Genomic DNA, 19,986 nt, shown 5'->3' with positions numbered 1-19,986 from the left:
TTCACATGGCCCCCCCGCCCAAATCCCACCAGCCCCCCCTACTTTATAAAAAATGAACGGTCCCTTAGTTTCTATCTTGCTTACTGCCCCTTTGAAGCAGCACCCATGCAGAACTTCGACTGTATATATTATATTTTTGAAACTTTTTCTACAGATTGAAAAATATCTACGAGTCTTCCCAGGATTCATGTCAGTCGAATTTATGACATTGAGGTAGTTACCGTATTGACTTGCAGCGTATTCTAAATATGCAACTCACCCCATTGAGGAGAAACAACTTCCGATCCTGATGTAAAAACTGTCTTGTCAAATTAACCATTTGGTTGTCATAGAAATCGTAAGCATCCGCACTTATCTTTACAAATACATGTTCTTCATTGCTTAAAGATTGCATGTAAAATCAATTTGATAATCTATTTCTTGTTTGCTTTGACTCGCTTGTGCGGGAGCGAGGCTTAAAACAGCTTGCTCTAACAATGCAGAAAACAAGCTTCTCTCTTTCGCAAGTTTCTCTGGCAGCCATCATTAAGAACTCTTCTTTGCCTCCCCGGTCATTTTTTGTCCCTAACGCACGCAATCATCTCCTAACGCACGTAATCATCCCCGAACGCACGCAATCATCCCCCAAAGCACGCAATCATACCATAACGCACGTGATAATCCCCTAACGTTAGTCAACATCAACAGCAACCATTAACGCCAGTCTACTTGAGTAACAACGTCATTTTTCGTTTGTCTTTGCAGTCCTCACAGATCTTCCTTTGTCTATACAGTCCTCACCGCCGAAATGAAAATTCTTTGTTTAAAATCCAGCGAGAAAAACTTGGTAGCGAAGCTGAACACAGAAAGAAGGAACCTTGATGTGTTGTTCAGATTTCCATGTAAGCAAACATATTTTTAGCATTTTTGCACAGAGAGTAAAGATTTTATATATAAGGCCCAACAAAGGAGGAACATGAAGCAAAAATTTACCAATCACAGAGCAGAACGAGAATAAGTCATTCCAGCGTTCGCTTTGAGATAAAAGAGCCTGTAATTGCCGTTGGTTGAGTTTTTATGAGGAGGGTGAATAGGTTTTCGGATCGACAGATTTGGTCTTAAAAAGCGCACGGATTGTGGATTTTTGCGATAAATCGAGCGGATTCGCGGATTTTGAAATCACAGTGGATCGTAGATCAGCTGTGAATTTTGGGGCGGATTCCGGATTGTGCCTTTCTTGATGTGTGGATCTTGGGTACTTAACGAAATTTGGATCATAAATCCATCTTCAGCCTTGGTCGGGATGTTAACGAGTTCATTCAAATTATTTCTTTTTTCGAACAGATCTCATTTAAAGTCAGGCGTGAGACTGTTATTGGAATTGTACTGTGTTATAGTGATCAAGCATGTTGCCTTCTTTACTATTTGTGCGAAATTAACAATAGCATTCAAATTTACCAGTTTACCTTTGAACTTCTGATTCCGAATGTGTTTGTGGTGTCAGATTTGAACAAAAATATTGGTGGATCGACGGATTTGGGGAAAAAAAAAGGCACGGATCAGCGGATTTGCATACCCCTTAGGCTATTCACCCCTCTCTTTTATTGTTCACTACAGTTTAAATCCACCACTACCACAAAAACATTTCACCATCAAGTTCACTGTTTTCTTCGGCTTGAAATTCCTCCTGGCCCTGACTCTTTAATACTGTAAAATTATGTTACAAGTCGTAATGAATTAAGTCGTTAATCTTTCCCCAAATTATTCACACATAGTGATATGATCTTACCACAGTTATTTGAAAAAAACTTCAATTCCCTTAGTAAATCTCGTATTTACTTTAACGTTTCGTCTCGGCCAAGAGACTCTTCAGAGACCTTTAGAATTCAAAGGCAAACTCGTTGAGCATCACGCCCAAAGTCCCGTTCGCAAATTCTTGATGTTGACAGTCTGGCCCTCTATCGCAGAAGGATTCCCAACCGTACGTTCACGAGTTAAATTTATACAAAAGCAAACAATTGTCAAATACTTGTGAAATGTTCGTGGCTAGTCTGACGCGGCGTTTCGTCTCGGCCAAGAGACTCTTCAGAGACCTTTAGAATTCAAAGGCAAACTCGTTGAGCATCACGCCCAAAGTCCCGTTCGCAAATTCTTGATGTTGACAGTCTGGCCCTCTATCGCAGAAGGATTCCCAACCGTACGTTCACGAGTTAAATTTATACAAAAGCAAACAATTGTCAAATACTTGTGAAATGTTCGTGGCTAGTCTGACGCGGCGTTTCGTCTCGGCCAAGAGACTCTTCAGAGACCTTTTGTATAAATTTAACTCGTGAACGTACGGTTGGGAATCCTTCTGCGATAGAGGGCCAGACTGTCAACATCAAGAATTTGCGAACGGGACTTTGGGCGTGATGCTCAACGAGTTTGCCTTTGAATTCTAAAGGTCTCTGAAGAGTCTCTTGGCCGAGACGAAACGCCGCGTCAGACTAGCCACGAACATTTCACAAGTATTTGACAATTGTTTGCTTTTGTATACTTTAACGTTACCAGTAAAATGCCAGTGCTTCTATCCGCAAGTTAACATCTCTATAAAGAAAACACTCAAGGAAGCTACTGTACTATACACCACTCAAAGCATAACTATTTACGCTGAAACAAGTCAGGGAAACTGTGAAGAGTCCTTGAACTTCAAATGGGAAATTGCGAAAGCAAGTGATAAGTCAAGCGAGTTTGGGCGCTTTGTTGTACATGGTGATGCATTTAACAACAAAACAGGAAAACTGCAATTAAAAGGGAGAGAGTTCGACGAGGGTTACCTGTACATCAGATGCGTTGCATTCATCAAAACTCGGTCAGGCGATGATGGAGTAGAAACGTACGACTTTGGCTATGTCCGTATTGTTTATCCACCTTTGGTTGTACAGATTGCTGGTAGTAGTGCTGCAATAAAGGGAAATGGCAGTGTTACGTTAGACGCATCAAGCTCTTATGATCCCAATACTCGACTTAACAACAGCAGTGGATTAAGCTTCAGCTGGTACTGCAAGAGAGTGGATGGCAACGTCACGAAGGAGGGCCCGAGTGGCTGCTATGGTCACCATTCAGGGAAGCTAAGCAGTGCCAAGCCGATTATTAAAGTGGATGTAGATAGCATGGAAGCAAATCAGACTTACCTCTTTAAATTGGTTATTACCAAAGATCGCAGGGTATCTAGAGCCACTCATACCCTGGCTGTGTTTCCTCCGTATGTTATTTCTTTAAGGTAAGAGGGACAAATTTACATCTGATAATAGGAAAGATTAAAAAGGTTATTTTCCTTGATAGACCTTAGGTTCTAGATAATAAATACGATGTCATAAAAAATATTATTACCATAGTTATATATAATAATTGATCCTGAAGTCCGCTATTTTTGAGACATTATTCATTCCCAACGGAGCTTCAGAATTTACGGAGACAAAAATTGATTGAATTGAAGATTAATTTAGAGAGCAGCATTAAGTGTACATGCTATGCATGATGGTCGAAAGAAGAGAGTGTGCAAATAAGCGCTGTAAGAGATCTTTGTTCTTGCTGATGCTGAACTTGCGCAATCAATTGACAACCTAGCACGTGGTAAGAAAAAAGTATGTCATGTTGAAAAACGGCTGAATCCAATCAATAGCCTTTGCAGCCAAGCCTCGACAAGAACAAGAACAAAACAATTACCTTACTCATTCATTCAACTCTCATTAAACGGCAAAATTCTGCTTCCATCAGGAATATACAAAGTGATCAAGCAATACTACTTTTCTCGTGGGAGGCTTATTTGTATGCCGCAAGTAATACTGGTTTAACGCCACCCTTATACCAAGGCTGTGGAGCCCTTAATCTCTCGTAATATATTGCTCTTGTGTAATTTGTGTGGCACTAATTATGTTCGGTCTCTCTGATGATTGTTGTTGATATTCTCTTTACTTTACCAACAGATGTACCATCAATTGCGGTAGCAAAGTCAGCACGAACAAGCGAATGATCATAGAGGCCATATGCAGTGGACCATACTGTCTCGAGGATATCAGTTACAGCTGGGCTTTGTACCAGTTTACCCTTTTAGGAAATGGCCCATCTTGGCTGAAAGTTCAAAACCTTGAAAGTTATACACTCACCAATTTGGACAGTACTAACATCGTCTTCTCTGGTTCAAAGAAACCACTGGAGCAAAAATCTAAGTACAAGGTCGTAGCATCTGTCCTCCTTCGTGAAGGAATTGTAGAATCAGGTGAAATGATATTTTACACAAATTCACCTCCAAGCAATCCTGACTACAAATTGGGGTTTGATATCCATCCTAAGAAAGGCCGTGTCCTGAAGACGGAGTTTAATGTCACGTGTTACGGTTGGGAAGATGAGGATCTGCCCCTTAGCTATCAGCTGAGGTGAGATTTCAGTGCAAGTTCCTGCAAAATACACCTCACAATTTTGAACAATTACAACAGTTTTCTCAGAAGATATAAGAACCAAAGGAATATATTCTGAGAATCATGTCCGCATTGTAAAATCTATTTTAAGAAAAACTCAGTTAGCATTTTTAAACTGACTATTTTACCACACAGTGCAGTAGAGGATGAGACGGTAATTGAATTAGCAAAACATCGCCTTTACACGAAATTTAAAACGAACAGTACTTACATGTCGAATCTAAAACATATATCTGTTTCTGTCAATAAGATATATGGTAAAGTTTTATAGAATTCTATTGAAATCAGTTCAGATTTACAGGAATCAAAGAAAATTCTACAAAATCTTCAAACCGTTTGCATTGACTGATCTTTACAATAAACGTTTGTGCGCAATTGACATTTATGTGGGGTTATTTCATCAAAGACGCTTGAATGACTTCTAAGGTGACGACCCTTGATAGGAATGATATCGTGATTTTGGATGCGATATGAAATTAATTTCTTAAATTCATTAATAATTTATCAAGTTTAAACAAAAGAAATCATGACCGTGACGGTGTTTGGATATCTCATCCTAATTAGCATAGATTTTTACGACGTAATTCTCCGTTTTCTCCGTACCACATTTCCAAACACCTCGAAGTTTGTCAAAAATACTCCGCTACGCGCTGTATTTTCAACTCTCTTCTCAGTGTTTGCAATTCTGTGTTTGATATATTACATAACATATTCGAAGAGACAGGATTCTATGAACTAAACGGCCGTGATAACTGACCATATATCAAATCTTCTTTTATTTACAGTTATCAGTCTGCCGAAGGTCTTGTCATAATTTCCAGTGGAAAGGAGTCAAGTTTTATCACTGGGCTTCCTCAAGGCAGCCAGTCTGAGAATTACGTCGTGAAGTTACAAGTGCTAATCTCTGATTCTTTAGGTGATGCATACACTGTCCAGGTCATCGTCCAGGTAAAAATTGAGTGCCATTAACGCACTTAAACATGCCCCCTGTAATAATATTTAATTAATGGTCACAATGCTTGATAATATGGAAAATGCAAATAAATAACTTTACAAGTACTATTTACCTTGGGTGAAGGGAACACCGTGGCTCAATTTGACGATAAAGGACTTGTTTCAACCGGCGAAAGCGCTACATTACAAATTTACGGATTACGATATTATTCAAATCAGTGTGCACTACATGCTGATACCGCGCTATTGTTTTGCTAAGTATTTCCCAATACAATACCACACGTTACCGTACAGTACAGTACAGTACAGTACAATAATACAATGCAGTATAGTACAGTGCAGTGCAATGCAATGAAATGCAATACAATGTAATGCAATGCAATGTAATGCAGTGCAATACAATACAGTACAATACAACACAGCGCAAAGCAGCGCAGCGCAGTTGCAGTGCAGTACAGTGCAGTGCAGTTGCAGTGCAGTGCAGTGCAGTTGCAGTGCAGTGCACTGCAGTGCAATGTAATGCAATGCTATGCAATGCAATGCAATACAATACTATTGTGATGAAATTGCTTCCACGAAACTTTTCCTGAAATCATTTCTGGCGATCCCAAGATCGACAGTTTTTTTATCCCGTGCTCGGTTAATAAGAGCTATGGTATGGCATGGTATGGTATGGTATGGTATGGTATGGTATGGTATGGTATGGTATGGTATGGTATGGTATGGTATGGTATGGTATGGTATGGTATGGTATGGTATGGTATGGTCTAAATTGTACTGTATTGTCTTCATCTGTCGGTCCATTTACAATTATGATACAAACAACTACGGTATAGGAATCGCCGTCTTGAAAAATAAGCCCCGGGAATTTGAATTCGGCCAATCAGAAACGGCGAAATAAAATAACTAACAAAACGTATCAACAGCTGAGCTTCTTATGTGTCGCCTTATACCGCAGACAAGTGTAACGACTATCACTTTAAGACTTAATGTTGTTAAACATCTTGATATTTAGGTCGAACCCCTCAGCAGCAGGGCGGAGGTGATAACTGCAGTCAGTAAGGCTATCTTTGGACCTAACAGCACAACTGCTAAACTTCTCAGATCTGGAAACCTGCAAAGTGCCACCTTGGAGTCCTATTTCACTCTCACAGCCACTGATGGCGCAGGGTTGTCTTCCGAGGAAACGAACTCAGTAAGAAAAAAATAGTAAAACAGATGGTAGCGGTGTAGTATAGTGACAATCTGATTCAAATACGAGCAGAAATTACTTTCGCAGTCTAGCTGTCTCTCCGCACTATTACTATAGTGAGCATTTAGCCAATAGCTCGAAATAGCCGAAAAACAAATCCTATTCTTAGTTGTAAACAGAAATTGAAACAGGCCAGGTATATCGAATTGTAAATGTTTAAATGGTCGCCTACCGAGAGTTGAAAACCTTGGACCATCCAATAAATGAGTTTTACGACATAGACGAGGCTTACCATTCAAAGACAAATAGGGAACTGGTTTCTTCAAGCCATCAAAGAAAGTTCTCATCAGGCTTTAACGTAAAATATCCTATGGGATAGGTTCTAGTCGCTAGTCGGTAAGACGCCCTTTTTGCGGTGCACGGGCAATAGTCATGGTATCTAAAACGTTTCCTATTTTAATTAATACATTATTGTCGTCGTCGAAGGCAAAGGACGAAGTCTTGAGACACTTGGCTGTAGCTCGACCGCAGATGCTTCGGGAAGTCACACAGCTTTCAGCAGTTGTAAACAAAGCAACTCATCATAGGAATAACATGACAATTAACGCAATGGTAAGGCGCAGTAAATAGTATCACAAAAACTAACTGGATTGAACTAACAAAGATAACTGTTTGCCAAGCTTAAACTAGTATTTGAGGGTAAAATATATTGTTGCATTAGCAAAACAGAGTTATTAATTAAACTCGATTTAACAGGTAGATTCCATGTTGCAGTGCGTCTGTTTAGTAATTGATCACCGATGACGTCAAAATGTGGTAAGAACCGGCAAAATGTGGCGCACGAGGCAATAAGTGAGTGTGTCACTAATGTTGTTACCACATTTTGACGTCTTCTCAGATCAATTACTAAAAAGACGCACGGCAACCTGGAATCTATTTGTTTTATATAATGAGGAAACCAAAGAATGTTAATGACGTCTTTCATGCGTCTGTCCTTCAATTGATCATAAGAACCAGTCAAAATTCGAGAATAATTTCGAATTACTATGAAGCTGTATAGAGGTAAAGGAGGAGAATTAAAATTGGACACTTCGACGTGAGATCATGAGGTCCTTAACTCGGCGATTATCTCAATTTTATACGCGTTTCTTAATGGTACTGCTTTCTGCAGTGATCATTCCTTAGAAAACTTAGTATCCTTTGGTAAATATCATTAAACGTTCTATTTACTTGTAATGCACCGCCACTCAGCCATGATCAATATTTTAATGACTGAATGAATTAATGAATGAATGTTTAGCTAGATATTAACTAATTGTAGACACTAAATGAACATTCCAAATACAAAATTTAAAAAAAATTAAAATAGGTATCTTACGGATTTTAATCTGTTTTAAAATTCACAATCGTTTTAAAATCTTTCAAAATTTACAATTTTGAATTTTTTTTTAGAATATTCACAAATTTGTGAGTTTAGTTATGAGGTGATAAAATTCCATTATAAACGTGGTTAAGAGATACATAAGCTACAATCTGTGCACGTACCCTCAATAAAAGGAGTCAGGTCTTTCTTTTCATACTTAGCAGTCTTTTAATTTGTCTTCAGACGAATGCTGCTACTTTGCTTCAAACGATGACAAATCGCTTAAATACAGAAGCTAGACACAGCCAAGATGTAGACTTGATTCAACAGGTTGGAGCTGGTCTTCTTAACGGAATGTCCTACGTTCTTAACATTTTGACCACGAACAGTGAACAGACGGACGCAAAACAAATTGGCAAGGCAGTGAAGAGCAATGGGCAGCTTGAAAAGTTCGATGCAAAATTAATCAAGGTGCGAGGTATTAAATACTCTTAAGAGGTAATCAAATTTACTTAACCAGATTCTATTGAAATCTTTACGAAATCTTAAGCAAGCCTGGCTTTCCCATACGTAATGACTTCTTCATAGCACTAGCCTCGATCACGGAATGTAAGAAATCAAGAAGAGATGTAGAGAAGTTGTTCATTGTCATCATCAATTTATAAACAATTGTAAGTAAATAGCTTTAAATCAATAAAAATTAGTAAAATACAAAAAATGATCTGCCCTAGCTGGACAATGCAATGATTTGCACCGCATGCATCTTCCCGCTCATGAATGCTAATGTTACAATTACTATCGTTATATATCGTTACTTTTATCGTTATCGCTATTATCGTCATTTTTATCGTTATCGCCTTCGTTATCGCTGTCGTGCGCTGTCGTCGGCTATCGTCGCTGTACTTATCGTTATGTCGTCATCGCTCTTCTAGTCCTTTTGTTTCTTCTCATTGCTACTATCGCTCTCTATCTCTCCCTCTCGCTCTCGCCATCGTTATCATTATCGTTATCACTGTCGCTATCTTTATAGTACTCCTTATCGTTATACTTATTGTTTCTTTATCGTTATCATTTTGAAGGAGAAACCAATTATGATCGAACAGTCAGTCGCATTAATGGACAAACTCGGCACTGCCTTACTATCCACCAAAGTTGTTGGTGAGGCAGAACCCAGCGTGTTTAAAACAGAGGAACTCTCCATGGTTCTTGACCGACAGACTCCGTCCGTGTTGGTAAGAAAACTTCTTCAAGTGCCCGATGGCCATAGTGGTATATCTTTTCCATCGCAGAAAGTACTGACCAAGAACTTCCCGGTCCCCGTACATTCGTTAGATGTCCAGGTAAGTGATCAATGTTGTCACTTTTGGTTCTGTTCTCTGGAACGAATTAAATCGATCAACAGCCCGTTTCAGGTTTAACACATAGGCATTTGTTAATGCATTTCGGGGCTAGTGGATAAGTGCAAATTGTTTATACAATGAATAAATTCTTGTGTTTCTCACTACTTTCACACACACACGCAAACTCACCATCGCTCGGTCAGATTTACGACGGTAGTGGAATAGCTCGTCGAACACTCACAAATAGGATTCTCTTTTGTTTCCTCGGGCAAATTCTAGCCAGCCGATTTTCTCAGCCCCGATTTCTCACTATTTTACTTTGCTATTAATGAGCGCAAGTACACTTCGTTGCCCTTCATCAAATCGTCGAGTTTTCAGCAAAATTGTGCTTTTATAATAGACGAAATTTACGACGTAGACAAAATTTACCCCTTAGACGAAAGTGACGTATTAGAGGAAATTTCCCGTTAAGACGAAATTTACGACTCAGACGAAATTTATCCCTTAGATGAAATTTACGACTTAGACGAAATTGACGACTTAGACGAAAGTTACGATTTAGACGAAATTTAGCCCTTTAAGGAAAAAGGTTCACATTAACCTTTAGAGGTTTGTCACGTCCAAGAGATGTAGCGCGTTCTGTCATTTCCATGTAAAAATACCTAAACAGAGGCTCATTAACTTTGCTTCACAAACATTTTGCCATATTTTCTTTTTTCCTTTCTCTTAACTGCTTCTCAGAACTTCTTTTAACAATTAGATTGACAAGTTAGCGTTAAGGGTAATATTTTGGTTTAATTTTGTTTATTTACTCAAATTTCTTTAATACTTTTTTTTCTTATTCTCTCTTTTTATTAAACTAGATATTGTTTACAGTAATAGTAGCTCGCCCCGAATAGCTTTGCTTGCTGCGAGCTACTAAAGCTTGTAAACTTATTATGTATCATTAAAAATTGATGTTACTGCTACCGTAACTGCTATTTCAAATAAACTTGGTTTCCGATCTCGAAAATCCAGCATGTCAATTAAGTGTGGATGCAAAATTTAGAAAGAGGGCGGCGACCAAAGAAATTGCCGCAAGGCTCAAGCCACCCCAACCTCTCCCCTCCCGCCCCGAACCGAATGAGAAATTCCCCTGCAAAGACGGTTGGCCAAATTTGCTCTTGAAATATGATGCAAGTAAAAAGGGGGCAGATGTCACATGAGAGCTGGAATTATCGTCACGAAGAAATATAACATTACGACTGTTCTCAATTCCTCTACAGGTAATAACATTTGAATCAAACCCATTCCTTTGGGACATAACTTCTGAGAACGTCACATCAGACGTGCTGGACGTCAGCATAAAGACAAATGGGAGTCATGTTCAGTTTTCCCAGCTTGAGGAGCCCTTTGAACTGTTTATTCCGTTAAAAAACCAGAAAAAGCAAGGGACAGATGACAACTTTTTCGTGAAATGGAGCAATAGTTTTGAAAATATTCGCTACCACAAAATAGTTATTCCATCTGATGGAGCAGTTGCTGTTATTAATATTGTACCTGTAGAAAACAATTTCTTAGATGTTTTTATTAGTGCTGGATTCAGGCCTACTCCCGAGAACCACACCTATAGTACGTATGTACCCAATTATTCATATTGCAGAAAGGTTGCTTCTAGTACTGACTCCGAGCAGTGCAGTTCCATATCGCCCTACAGATTGCTTGTGTCAAGCAGTCTGACTGGTGCATCAGGAGATCATTACATTGGAATTTTGTTGTATAAGAACTCCTCTGGCGATCTGAGAATGAATGACACAAGTTCAAAAGGGAATGTTCACAGACGCCATTCGCGATCCATCTGTAATAGTAAGAGTGGTCGCAAAAAGCGTTCCTGTATTGGAGTGAAAGATCCTCCAAACACCCCTCAACCCAAACCAAAGATCATCAAACCGCCATACAACTCAACTGTTGATGTTAACTACACGATGTCTGTATGGATCAGTAGCTGTTTGTATTGGTCGAAGGAGAAACAACAATGGACAAACGACGGATGTAAGGTGATTAGGGTGATTATTGCTGCAATTAGAACAAGCCTTAACAATCAGTGACATCAGCGAGCGATCAGTGAGTAATCAACTGATTAATTATTGATTTTTACGATGATCAGATATATTATTTTAGAAAACAGTCGTAAGAAAATACGCGCGCTGATTGGTTAAAAATCGTGTTTCTATTACTCGATGAAAACACAGAACTAGCACGAGCTGTTGACGTAATGATGGCGCGTGCAAAGAAAATTTACATTTTGATCAAAGTGAACAAGTTGTTTTCCTTTTTTTTGTCGCAGTGTTTTCTAAAAGAAATAGAAAACACGTTCTCCGTGTTTCTACCGAGTTATAGAAACACGATTGAAAGTTTGGTAGAACTCGAATAAGCTGTGGAAACACTCGCCTGCGGCTCGTGTTCCCACAGCATTTCTCGTTCTCCCAAACTTTCACTCGTGTTTCTATAACTCGATAGAAACACGGTACATGTTTTCTAATTATTAAATGCTGCACATGTATCACGTTTCCGACATTTTCTTTTATTATAGCTGACTTTCCTGTTATAACTCTTTATATAACAATTAAATGAATGCGCGCGCTCAGATTGGTCTGTCAGTCAGCTATGGTTTATTGTGCCAGTAAACTCATAGAAATTTCGCGTGTCTTCTGAATTATTATATAAAAGCAATAGACCACAAGTTTTTATGGTTTGGAGGTATGATAAACCATAAAAACTTGTGGTCTATTGCTTAATTAGGTTAATGAGTAATAATACGCAAAGAGGAATTGTACATGTAAGGTTAAACGAGGAAAGTAACTGAATTCAAAGGAATCGATTCTCCTCTCGTCTATTGCAATTTTTACTGTCTAATTTAACTGTCTAATTTCTCGCGCGTTGATTGGCCTTTTTTATCATCAATAAGAGTATAGACGGATAAAATTTTCATTTATGCAGCTTTCAGGTTCAACTTTCAGCTGTCGAACTGTCAACTTTTTAACCAATGAGATTTTATGGACTTCTTTAAGTAGCCAATCAAAAAGCGAGAAAAGCTATTGACAATGTTCTCGTCATTTTAAAAAAAAATTCACTTATCTTTATTTACGGCAAGTTTACGGCGTCTTTTCCCCTCATTTGTTGTTTTTTTTCTTTATTTTGGATTTATCATGGTTTGTGTTACCAAAAACCTATGTCGCGCAGGGGACTAATCAATGTCCTCAATGACTGATCATGAGGTTAATGTCTAATCGATGGCAGTTTTTTTGTGGCCTATCGATTATTCATCGATTACTCATTTATCATAAGCGATAGTTGACAGTGACTAATCAACTGTTGGGGCCGGTAGGGCTGGGCTTTGCATGCCCTCCAGTAGGTCTGAGGGTTAATTGAAAAGTGGAAATTAAGACTGTGAATCGGATACTCATGCTGAACATCAGCATTATCCACTGCTATTTACTGAGTATCATTTATACTGAACAGACGTTACAGAACTATAAACGTTTTGTTTATTATTTATGGTAGGTTGGCTCAAAAACTAATATAAGCAAACTTCACTGCCTGTGTAATCATCTATCAGCATTTGGCGGAGACTTTTTTGTGGCCGCAAATCCCATCGACTTTGACAAAGTTTGGGTTCAGTTTGGTGAACAGGGAGAGACTGGAAACTTTGTTATGGCTGTGGTGTTTTGTATATACGGAGTGTATTTTGTTAGTTTAGTTTTGGCTCGACGTGCTGACAAGAAAGACCAAGAAAAGGTGCGTTTTTAGAATTGTTTTAATAGAAAGATTTTCTTGTCACTTGCAAATACACTATGTACTTCTGAAAAATTGCTTAGATCCTGGGCCAAGTCAGAGTAACTGGGAATTAATGAGCTGTTGGACAGGCTTTGAGGAAGATTATTTAATATTACATGATGTGTTCTTGTTTTAAGATTTTTACTCTCAAATATAACTTGAGTGTTTAAAAGAGATGTGTGCATTAGTGGACCAGCTAACAATCCATGCAGTATCGCGCCTCTAAAGCGAAGGTTGGCTGTGAGCCAATGAGAAAGCACTGATGTCATTCTCAAACCGGTTAAACGAGTTTCTGAGACCGGCTGGATTTAATTTTTGTTTTTCAATGGCGGACACCTCTTGTTAGATAATGGTCAAATCGGTTTAAAACTAACGGGAGAAAAATTCCGTTGCATGAGGGACGTTTTGTGGCGACTAATTGGCAACGTAACTAAACAAATATTTTTAATTGTTTATAAATAAATGATAACATTTCTTGAGTAACTTATCGACACTCGATACGAAAGCAATTAGTAATTAGTATGTATGTTCAAACAATGCTCAACTAGGCATTTCCCAAATCACCTGGAGTAATTTATAGTTAGTCAATATACCCCATTTATTGTACCCCTTCAAATTCGCAATTAACCAATCAGAAGCCATGTTTACTGTCCTGATATCCTGCGATATCAGGTCAGTGCCTGCTATGGCTACGATATCGTGGTCACTTGGCGGAATTTGGATACGGCAAGTCGTACCTTTTGGTACACTTCGGCGGCATATCAATCTCCTTTTGTCTCACCATAGGCATTTTGACTCGACTACGTACGTCTCGCCAAAATACGAACCTTGGCTCGACCGAAGTAGCCTGATATGCCGCCGAAGCATCCCAAAAGGGTTCGATTAGGTATAAGTACTCGGTGTTCGAATACTGCTTGCTAAAATACTCTGATTAATTGGAGCAACTCAATTTGAAATCACTCCGAGCAGTGAAAAAGTTGTGAACCTCAAATAAGTCATGGATACTAGCAATTACGAGAAATAGCTATTGTTGTAAAGACAATACCTGAAAACAAGTAACCTGTTCGTGTAACAAAAGAGCCGTTGTCAATGTCAAGTTCTGTTCAAAGGATGACAACTGTATTTTATCTTGAGTCATTCGCAAAGATTAAGACATCAAGAGCTCCGCAAGGCGTCGCACTAGTTTGCTGGAGAGATAGGTAGACGACAATAGAAACGAATCGTTTGGGATAAATGGCCACAAATGTGACGAGTTTAATTGAAACTAAGGTTGCAAACAAAGATTGAAATCTCTTCAGGAGAGGTGGAGTTAAAACTTTCGCCACCAGCGAAAACTAAAGTAAAATACTGTATAAGATATGTTGACAGCCTGCGGGTCGGTGACCGGGGAGGTGGAGGGAAAAAGAACAAATAAGTCTGAACGCTAAAAAGCAGAAAAGTTCTTCTTGCGATGATGGCAATAGTAAAAAGGGGCCGCGTGTACGAGATAACCAACCTTTTGTACTTAAATTTGACGCGCGCCCATTTTTCATTGGACAGGAGACTTCCATTGTTACCAGATTAGAACACAAGCCGCAAAATGATAAGACAGGAAATGCCTCGCGATATATATAAAATAACATTATGCTTTCGGTTATCGGCATAATGTTTGTTTTTTAAATAAATATCGCTGATTAGCTGACATGAAATGCAACGGTAAACATTTTGCCATCCGTAATTCAATTTGCGAAAACGTTTAGACCTCCGGCGCGATTTAACTCATTTCGGGTGGTCTTCAGAACGCGATCTAAGTTAAACAACCCGCAATTCCATTTTATGTGTTAGGTATAAGGAAGCGAGGGCGGTTGTCGTAAATACCAGGGCTGACAGGCGCATTTGTAAACCCTATCCCTCTCTCGTTCTTATTCTGACAATGAACAAACCATGATTTCTTGTTTTAAGGCTATCCCTGACGTTTTACCCTTTTTGAGCTGACACTATAGAATTTATTGGCCAGTTCGTAGGCTTTTAACATTTTTGTGTTTTCCTTCTAGTTTGTGGCAAATGTAGTCCTTAGCAGATGCAGCCCGACAGACTACACATATGAGATTCAAATCCAAACAGGAATCTGGCAAGGCTTTGGTACAACAGCCAATGTAGGAATAAACATTTTTGGGGAGGAAGGCAGTAGCGGTCCAATAATTTTAACAGATTTCTCACTCTGCGGAAAAGTATTTTACCGTGGAAGCGTCACTAACTTTTTTGTGTCTCTTCCCCGTTGTCTTGGTAAATTGGTCAAACTTTGCATTTGGCATGACAATTTTGGTCAAAGTCCATCTTGGTTTCTTCAACAAGTGACGATCACTGAGTCTCATACCAGAAATAAATGGCATTTCTTTGCAAACAGATGGATCGCTGTAGAACGAGGATCAGGGAACCTTTTACTGGAACTAAAAGCTCTAGGTGAAAACGACCGCGCTAGGTTTAAAGATGTGTTTTGGTCCAAGATTTCAGGAAAATTAGGTGATGAACACCTTTGAGTGTCACTGTTTACTCGCCCGCCTACCAGCCAGTTCACTCGTTGTCAGCGACTGTCTTGTTGTTTATCGTTTCTCTTTTCATCAATGGTAGCCAACGCCATGTTCTATCAGTTTTCTGAAAGGCCAACACATACTTTTACGTTTGGACTGATGGTGCTAAGCTGGAGACAGATTATGATTGGTATACAAAGTGGTCTTATAACGATCCCTGTTAATATGGTGATTGTTACGATCTTCAGAAATGTGAAAGGGCATCTTAACACGGATCATGGTCCTAACTTAACCTCTCCTGACAAACAAAGAGCTTGTCGACTACCGCATTGCTTTGTTTTCATTGCCTGGAGTTTGTGTATGTCGGTGACACTAACTTCTTCAGCATTTACAGTATTTTACAGTTTATCATGGGGTGCAGAGATTTCCAACCAATGGCTTACTTCTATTTTTGTATCTCTTGTTGAAGATGCAATTATTATTCAGCCAATTAAAACAATTTTCCTGGCCATGATCTTGTCACTAGTAATCAAAACTCTTCCAGGGAAGCAAGATGTTTGTGGGTCTACTATTTATATCGACAAAGAACACGAATATCATGCTCCAAGCGAGCACTTACTAAGCAAGGCCAAAGAGTTTAGAAAGAAACTTCTTCAGATGTCTAGAGCGATAAGAAACGTTGCTGCATTCCTCATATTTTCTCTTATGTTGATGATAGTCTGCTATGGCAACAGAAACTCGACGCGATTCTCTATGACTAAATCTGTGAAGGATATATTCAGAGGGTTCGAAAAGGTAAAGGAAATAATATGACAAGAAATAGGAATGATGCAAATGTGATAACGCAATTAGGTACTGAGGCAAAATTCGTCACAGTTTTACCTGGATGATTATTGTTGCAGTAATACCACTGTCCGCTAGCGCATAGGCAGAAGGATTAGCCGACATTCGCAGACGCAGGAAGATGCTGATAATTAGCGCCAGTTTAGGGCAGTTTTCTAACAAAAGGTGCTACTTAACAGCACATAACTCCACATGCTTATGTTCTCTATGATTGTTTCAATCGTTAAAACCAGCCTTAAAATGAAATTGGGGCTTCAACCTAGCTGTAATTGGGCATAAGCGAAAAAGGCCCTGGACACCTTTTAGACTTGACACACTCAAACATATCTCTTAGCCCCCACTGATTTTTTACAAATTTCTCCCATGAGATCGAGGGTTTCGACCTCTCTCGGTTCATAGCGTGAGAAAGACCTCAGGGGAGACAAACTTAATCATCGCCTTTGATTATAAGGCAACACAAACAAGCGCGTTTTATTTTATTGTTTTGAGCTCGTTAAATCTTTATCGTCGACTATTCATATAAAGAAAACTCAAAGCCGTTCAAAATGTCACAAAATGTCTTGTCATTTGAAAACACACCCTAGCGTACGGCTAGTGTATGTGAAAAATCTCTGGTGTTCTGAAATGCCCATCATGTCAACATATGACAGCGTGGTCATGACTCTCGCGTGTTCATTTGTGGATTAAAAGTGCAATGATGAGTCAAGATGACTTGTTTCTCTCGAGAGACTGTTTTAACGTTTAGCTGTGTTTAACACGAATGTTTTGCGTTGAACTGTGGATAACACTTTAGCGCATGCCATATCTGGCATAAGACGAATCAGATCCTGACTTATGCCCTGTGGATGTTTGCTGACAGCCTCATCAAAACTTCTGAGGGGTATCCCCTTGAAGTTCAGGATATACTTGAACGTAGTAACTCGAATTGGACTTTTCTTTGCCAGGTGACAGACGTAGACTCCTTCTGGGTTTGGACAAGGCACGAGCTAATACCCGGACTTTATCACGTCTCGTGGTATAACAGTCAGCCTTTTGACTACAAAGAAGGATTTGTTAGCAACAGAGAAGCATTCCTGATAGGTTTGCCGCGCCTGAGACAAATACGGCTAAAACAAGGTGAGAGCTAAACAACTATTTTAACTCTGTAAACTTTACCAAGATTTTTAGTTTGAACAATGTGTTTAACCCCAACGTCTATAGAATTAACTAAACTGAACTTTTAAATGGTACAAGGCTGGATTTCGACTGCTTTCGCATCATATTTGAGACACTTGAGCTATCCAACCAGCGATACCTTCTTAAATTTTTGAGTAGAGGAATTCCTGCTGAAATTGGGATAAGCAGTGTGGACCACTAGGACGAAGCTAACTTTACCATCACCATATACCCTGTTTTGATACCTTTGGTCTGCTAAACAAAGTTCTTTGAGTCTATCTTAAAAAAAAAAACTGACCGTACCATCTTTATATTTTAACAGAAACGAGTTGCCAAGGAGACGCTGGCATTGTGCAATTAAATCTGAAACAGATTATGAGGAGGTGCTTACTGCCTTACTCTGAAGACAACGAAGACAAAAGTCAATACTATCAACCCAAATGGATCGCACTTAAAAATCTAACAACAGCTTGGAACAAATTGGAACTTTACGAGCTTTGCCCAAAGCCTTGGAGGTACCTCTCACGAGATATATTGCAAACTATGCGATACAGAGGACTAACTAATAACTATGATGGTGGAGGGTATGTGGCAGACCTGGGATACAATGAAGAGTCGGCCTTGGATGTTATTAGTGAGCTTCAGAACCACGACTGGATCAACGAGTTCACAGCGGCTGTTTTTATTGAATTTTCTGTGCATGAGCCATCAAGTAGGCTGTTTAGCTCTGTCAAGTATTTGTACGAAAGGTTACCTACCGGCGGAGTTCTAACCAGTGTTAACGTGCAGACCTTGGCTCTTTATCCTCCATTTAGTGGGGATTTCCTTAACACGCTTTACGAATTATGCCACCAGTTCCTTGTCGTTTGTATTCTAATTCTCGTGGGTTTAGAAATCAAAGAAATCATAGATCAAAAGAGGAAGTACTTCATGCAGTTTTGGAACTGGGTTCATATGATCCAGATACTGACCTCCACGTCTGCTATTATTATTGGGTTGCTCAAGGCAAATCAAACCAGTTTCTTTGTTAAGAGAGTGCAACAGAATCCTTACGATAATTCTAGTTTAGACCGCATAGCCATGTTGTCAGACTACGAGAACTATCTATTGGCGCTCGTAACTTTCACAATAACTATCCGTCTGCTGAAGCTTTTCAAGTTTAATCGCCAAATTGGTCAAATGGCTCGGACTTTACGGCGATCTCAGAGATCTCTCGTATCATTTGTAGTCGTCTTTGGAAATTCACTACTGGCCTTCTCTGTGGCTGGAATCTTGACTTTTGGTGCGACCATCCCATCATTTTCGTCTTTCTATCAGTCTTTTGCTACTGTAGTATGGATGACAGTCGGTGGAAGCGTTAACTTGCCTGATGTGAAACTTCATCACCACATCCTTGGTCCATTGTTTCTGTCAATGTTCGTGATTTGGATGGTTTTCATCTTAGTTAATATGTTGGTGGCTATTTTGATGGACTTTTACCAAATCGAGAGGGAGGATGCCGTGTCTTCGGACGATTCTCTGGCTAGCTTTATGTACAGCTATTTTTCAGCAAAAGCAAATAAGTTATTAAAATCATTTCCTTCTAATATTACATCTAAAGTAGGGAGGCGAAGAAAAAGAACAAGTTGTAAAAGGTCTGAAGCAAAAATTATCGCGCTGTCTAAGCCATCGCAAAAGCCTCTCGATAACTTCCAAATTGCCAGAAGTCGAAGCGGGATCAGCCAAGAGGAAGCCGAGTTCATTTCAGCGTTCCAGGAATTTGACAGCTTCCTACAGGGTGGTGGACTCAGGAAAAACATCAGCAAATCTGACTCTTTGATTCATTGCACGTGCAATGACACTAAGGTGATATATTCTGACATAAACACTTCGGAATGCGTCGTTCGTCATTCTCAGGAAATAAATTGGAATGCGGAACTGCCAAACACAAACGGTGTCGAAGAGGCACTATTAACTGCAAATGCTGCTTTGTTCAGCAATGACAGAGGGAATTTCAGTTGTCCTGCTCCTAGACACTCAGCTTTAGAACTGACTTCTATAGAGATTCTACTCGGTGTCAATGACGAAGATGTTGATCACGTGAAGTCGAATATTTTCGACGTTGCTTTGGAACTAAAGGATAACTTTGGCGAACAAACAGACTAAGTGATTGATACTGATAGGCTGACAGTTAAATTTAGTGCATAACAAATCATTTTCAAGGACTTGATAACAATAAGAACGGGCGTAAATTTTAGTTTGAAAAAGATTATGTAAGGGTATTTTAGTTCAAAAACTGAATTTAGCAAATTTGGAACTGTAATAGATCCTATTTATAAATGGCTGCCGATTGTAAATTGTTTTGTAAGTATTAAAATTAGCCTAATTAACCTCA

At 39.2% G+C, this 19,986-nt stretch overlaps 1 pseudogene across 1 annotated transcript; it reads left to right on the top strand.

Moving 5' to 3' along the window:
* Window positions 1-440: 440 nt before the first annotated feature.
* LOC110056191 (polycystin family receptor for egg jelly-like) lies at window positions 441-19,986 on the top strand (annotated as a pseudogene). The gene is made up of 13 exons (XR_016208223.1): window positions 441-881; window positions 2,530-3,241; window positions 3,948-4,397; window positions 5,225-5,387; window positions 6,409-6,588; window positions 7,072-7,197; window positions 8,192-8,419; window positions 9,028-9,288; window positions 10,554-11,324; window positions 12,832-13,065; window positions 15,138-16,409; window positions 17,402-17,573; window positions 17,935-19,986. The product of XR_016208223.1 is annotated as a polycystin family receptor for egg jelly-like (transcript).

The sequence above is a fragment of the Orbicella faveolata genome, unplaced genomic scaffold, assembly GCF_042242905.1.
Source record: "Orbicella faveolata isolate gen_17 unplaced genomic scaffold, um_ofav_v1 contig_24, whole genome shotgun sequence".
Classification (NCBI taxonomy): Eukaryota; Metazoa; Cnidaria; class Anthozoa; order Scleractinia; family Merulinidae; genus Orbicella; species Orbicella faveolata.
This window is presented reverse-complemented; position numbering and strand designations above follow the sequence as displayed.